Source organism: Arachis ipaensis, chromosome B8 (genome assembly GCF_059453495.1).
Source record: "Arachis ipaensis isolate K30076 ecotype BB chromosome B8, ASM5945349v1, whole genome shotgun sequence".
In the NCBI taxonomy this organism is placed as follows: domain Eukaryota; kingdom Viridiplantae; phylum Streptophyta; class Magnoliopsida; order Fabales; family Fabaceae; genus Arachis; species Arachis ipaensis.
The window spans coordinates 61,375,946-61,381,945 of NC_142443.1; positions in this window are offsets into that span (position 1 = coordinate 61,375,946).

Consider the following 6,000-nt stretch of genomic DNA (forward strand, 5'->3'; position numbering starts at 1 on the left):
TCGAATTATATTAACTGATTCGAATTCTAATTACATGGATGTAAAAATTTAACAAGAGACAATAAATTTTATTTTACTGAAAAATAGTTGGATCTATTCAAATATTATGATTAACCTAGTGAAATGTGGATAAAATTTTTTTTTTTTAGAAGAGCTCAATTTTTTATTAAGCCAAAATATTTTATTTTGTTTTTTGATTTTTTTTAAACTATTTCATATAATGATAATGGATTTTTTTTTATCGAAATTGATCTTTTGTTAAGATATAAATTATAATTTTATTATTATTTTATAGGATAAATACTATTCTAATTTAATATCAATTAAATTAATCATTGGATATATTATTGTAATGAATACATGAAAAAAGAACCAAACAACGTTTGTATTTTGACAAATGGTGTGATACTTTTAAACTATTAATACCTAACAATTAAACTTTTTAAAATAACAATAATTGGAAGCAAACGTACATGTGTGATGCTAAACATAATTGAAACTTAATAATTGGAATTATAATCTCTTTATAAAAAGAATTTTTCATTTGAATTTTGAGAGAAAAAATATTTGAAATAATACTAAACATAAATAAATATAGTATATAAATTTATTATATAATAAAGTAAAAAGAACATGTGATAAAAAAAAAGATAGATAAAGGGTTTTTTCCTACTAGACCTCTAAGAAACCTGTTCTTAGCAACTTAGGTTACCGGAAAGGATTCCCTACTAGACCTTCAAAGAACTTGTCCTTGACAACCTAGATCAGAGGGATGAAAATTGAATCACACAATCTTCTCCATGCAATCAGCGAAGCAAATCACTCACCTCACTCAATCACACTTTAAAAAATGTGCATAAAGCACTAAGAAAATTTTATTCATCAAAGTTATCTAAATTATCTCACCAGAAGGTGTTTAAATAGGCACCTAACAAACTAACTAAAAGATAAGATAACTAATTTAAATCAGATTTGATCTTATTAGATTAGATCAGATTTGATTTAAATTTAAAACCCTAAAAATACTACTAAGCAAATCAAAAGTAAATCAAATCATCCAACAAACTCTAACAGTAAAACAAATTAAAAATAAATGACTAAAATTCAAAAATTAATAAAAATTGTCTCCCATTGAATTTGAAAAGCTTTATTAGGCTTTTTGTTGTCTTGCTTTAGCCCAATGGGCCTTATGAATTGTTGCCCTTTCAGCACAACCCTTTTTGAGACGAACTCTTGGTCTTCTTGATGTCCAAGACTGGCATGACACAATTCTTCTAGATTTTAGATCCTTGAATATGACAAGATTATCATTCCATCCCTTAGCTCTAAGATGACGAAAATGCCCTCTTGACCACGTATCATTCTCTCCCTCTTCAAAAAGATTCGTCCTCGAATCTTGAATGAGATGCTCTTCGTCCCTCCAAGGAATCCAAACCCAATCTCCGGGTTTAAATACCATAGTTTGATGACTCTTCTCTACCCATTGAATTGTGGCTATATCCTTCATGTGTGCCAGTTCAATTTTTCCAGCCATACGTTCACCATCTTGTCCAAAGTGTGTAATTTGTCTTCCTTTCTTTCATCCATATTAATGCCTCTATAATTGATCAGTGAATCTACAAAGCCTGAGAAAGTTGATATAAAAATACTAGGAATTTCTTGGTTAGATGTATGAGAAACTAAGGATTCTGTGGATTTCAATGAGACTAATGCACGCTTGTCTAGGCTAGAACTTTCCAGATCTCTCTCAGAAGTGTGTTTATTGCTTTCAGTTTCTTTGTCACTCATTGACTCCTCTCTTTCACTATTCTCATCTTTTCTCTTAAAACTCTCGCTTTCAAACAAACATGGATTCTTTTCACTCAAAAACTCACTCTCTTTTTCAATTTCTTTTCTCTCATATTTTTCAAATTTCTCATATCCCAAGGACTCAGTTGAGAAATTCTGCACGTTTGAATCTTCCAAGAATACATCACCATCTATAGCATACTCAACAGATTTTTCCATCTCTGGCTTTGAAGAAGAATGAAAGATAGCTGTAGAAGAAATTCTCTTGTTATGGCGATCTCTCATTTGTTGCACCTGCTCCCGACCAATGGCCAAGTTGACCAAATCCTCCATGGTTGCGTAACGGTAACGTTGGACTGTATCTGCAAGTTCTTCACGTAATCCAAACAAAAATCGTTCCATAAGAACCTCAGGACTCCTTTTAATATTAGCTTTGCCCATTAAATATAAAAATTCCATGTAGTACTCCATTACTGATTGTGAACCTTGTTGCAACTTACAAAATCTTCCAAAAAATTCATTGTGGTATGATGATGGCACAACTCCATTCCTCATGTGGTATGATGATGGCATAAACTGTCTCCTCATGATTTTTTTCATCTTCTCCCAGCTGTAAATTGGGCTATTTCCGTACCGTCTTCTAGATCTTCCTAATTCAGTCCACCATATACGGGCATCATCGGAAAAATTGGCTTGTACTAGTCGAACCTTCTTTTCCTCTGAAAGGATGCAATTTACAAAAATCGACTCTACCTTTCTTTCCCAATCGAAATAAGCTTCAGGATTGTTCCTCCCTTTAAATGCAGGAATTTTCAACCGAAAACCCTTTTTCACATATGAGATTCCGTCATCATCACTATCGTAATACTCAATCATTTTTTTTTCTTTTCTTTTTTTTTTTGTTAGACACTGACTTAAAGATAGAATAATTTTAAAACAAAATTGAAAAGAAATTTTTTTCGTTTTTTTTTTTGGACTCTAACATGAATTTACATAGATTAAAGAGAAAAAAAAAAGACTTAACAAGACCATGGAACTTGTAAATAAATAAGAATTTACCTACGACCTGTAACTGATACCAGATGATAAGAAAATAAAAAAAAAAAGATAGATAAATGGTTTTTTCCTACTAGACCTCTAAAAAACATGTTTTTAGCAACCTAGGTCACCGGAAAGGATTCCCTACTAGACCTTCAAAGAACTTGTCCTTAACAACCTAGATCAGAGGGATGAAAATTGAATCACTCAATCTTCTCCATGCAATCACCAAAGCAAATCACTCACCTCACTCAATCACACTTTAAAAAACGTGCATAAAGCACTAAGGAAATTTTATTCATCAAAGTTATCTAAATTATCTCACCAGAAGGTGTTTAAATAGGCACCTAACAAACTAACTAAAAGATAAGATAACTAATTTAAATCAGATTTGATCTTATTGGATTAGATTAGATTTGATTTAAATTTTAAAATCCTAAAGATATGATAACTAATTTAAATCAGATTTGATCTTATTAGATTAGATCAGGATTTGATTTAAATTTAAAATCCCTAGAAATACTACTAAGCAAATCAAAAGTAAATCAAATCATCCAACAAATTCTAACAGTAAAACAAATTAAAAATAAATGACTAAAATTCGAAAATTAATAAAAATTGCCTCCCATTAAATTTGAAAAGTTTTATTGGGCTTTTTGTTGTCTTGTTTTAGCCCAATGGACTTTATGAATTGTTGCCCTTTCAGCACAACCCTTTTTGAGACGAATTCTTGGTCTTCTTGATGTCCAAGACTGGCATGACACAATTCTTCTAGAATTTAGATCCTTGAATATGACAAGATTATCATTCCGTCCCTTAACTCTAAGATAACGAAAATGCCCTCTTGACCACGTATCAACATGTATATCAATATATTAGTATACAAACAATAAGAATTATATATTATTAAAGTTATCATGTGTGTTTTAATATTTTAAATCAATTAATAGAAAATATATTATTATATTATTATAAAAAAATATAATATTTTAATTTATTTCTAATTGCATACATTAAACGTGATTTATATAAATTATACTATAATTATACATAATTTTTAAAATTAGAGAAATAAATTATTATATCATTAATTAATTATTGATTATTAAATTATTATATAAAAATTATCATGACTACTATATTATATTCTAGCATTCAGTTTAATATATTATTAAATTGAGTATTATTTAAATTTTTTATATACTATTTTTTAATATAGGTATGATTTTATTAAAAATGTTGAAGTAATGTTTGAGCATAAAGTGTGAAAATTCAAAGTTAGAGTATTAAATTGTGGAGTATAAAATAATTTAAAACAAAAACACAAAAAACTCTAACCGAAATGATTTTAATTTATGATGAAATAATTGTAATTTGTATACCAATAATAAATTAATTATATATTTTGTACAATTCTTAATTAATTTTTGTTTATATTATTTTATAAAGGTGTCTATATAGTTCACAATTAAACATTTAAATATATCTATTTGAGAAAAAAATATCTTTAGAAAAAATTTATGATATGATTAATCATAGCGTTGATCAAAATATATAAAATTAGATTCAAATCAAACTAGTCATGAACATAGAATTTACCTAAGAAAGAATTTTATTTTGTACTCACTTAAAGACTCTCAATTTTGATAAAATTCTTTTTTGTTTTGAATCAAATAAAAAAATACTCCAAAAAAAAGAGATGTCTCATCCTTGATAAGTAAGGATATACTACTATTTATATTTACATTAGTTGGTTTAAATATATTTTAATGAATTTTTTAGAAATAAAATTTTGTACAATCCTACTTTTAATTTACAGATATAATAGAACTTTTAACTGAGAATAAAAGTTTAAAATTCATAATAAATTTAACAGTGTAGTATTTTTATTGTGCTAAAACTTGATGAGTTACAATAAATTAAAATAGTTGTTAAAATATTTTTACGTTTGATATAAAATGTTTTTAAATTTGTCTTAACGTATTATAGAGATAAATCTAAATTGAAATTCACATTTGGTGAAAATTTTATAAAAAAATTCATAAAAAAAAGTTTTAGAAGCATATTTCAAACATAAATAAAAAAATAAATATTTTCAATGCTTCAGACGAATACCTACACCATTACTTTATATTAATACATAATTTTTTTTATTGAAACAATGCAAATAAATTTTCAAATAATTTTGTCTATTTGACAAAATTTGTTCGAATATCATTCCCAAAGAAAATTAGAAGTAGAACAAGAAGTACTAATCCGCGGCTAATAACGAGAATTAGAAAGATGTGAAGCTATAATGCATTCTTTATTTCATTTTTATTTCTATTTTTATTATTATGAGATAAAATATACCCTTTGTTTATGAAATTTTTGAAAAATTTAAAAATATTTTTAATGTTTATTTTAATTGAATTTTATTTTTGATATTTTAAATAAATTTAAAATTTTATCCGTTCTATTATTTTTTTAACAATAAATAGTTAACTATTTTTTTACACTTTTATTTATCTTAATTCCAATTTCAACCTTAATCATAATTCTTGAATATTGTCAATAGTTTAGAAAAAGAGATTAAATATATGACTGTTTTTTAAATTTGGTCACCAAAACAAATTTGAATCTCACTTACTACACTGTGTTAAAATGATTATGAAAGATAATTTATTTTTGTCTCATAATAACAATATAAAAGACAAAACAAATAAAAGAAGCTTGGATCACTATATATTCTGATTCAGTCATTTAGTGTAATATGATCTATATCCAATCTCTAGCACAACAATAATAAAATTTTCAATATAATTTTAGAGAAATTACATTCACTAATTTTTTAGAATTTTTTTGAATCCTATCAAAGAACACACAAGTTTTTAACCAAGTTTATCACCACTTAGCTAACCCAATTTAGTTGTTCATACTTAAGAGAAAATTAGGATTCTAAAATTTTATAAAGTGCAGAATGAGGGAGAGAGCTCGAAAGGCTAAATCTTTTCTCCTTTTATATCAAACCTAATTAATTTAAAAATAAAATAAAATAATAACTTCTATAACCTAAAAGATTGTGTTTTGTTCTAATAATAATCAAAAGAAAATACAATAAAATAAATAATAACTAAAACTAAACCAAGAAACCCATCTTTGTAATTCAAATTTGTGCTACTGGTGCTAAACACC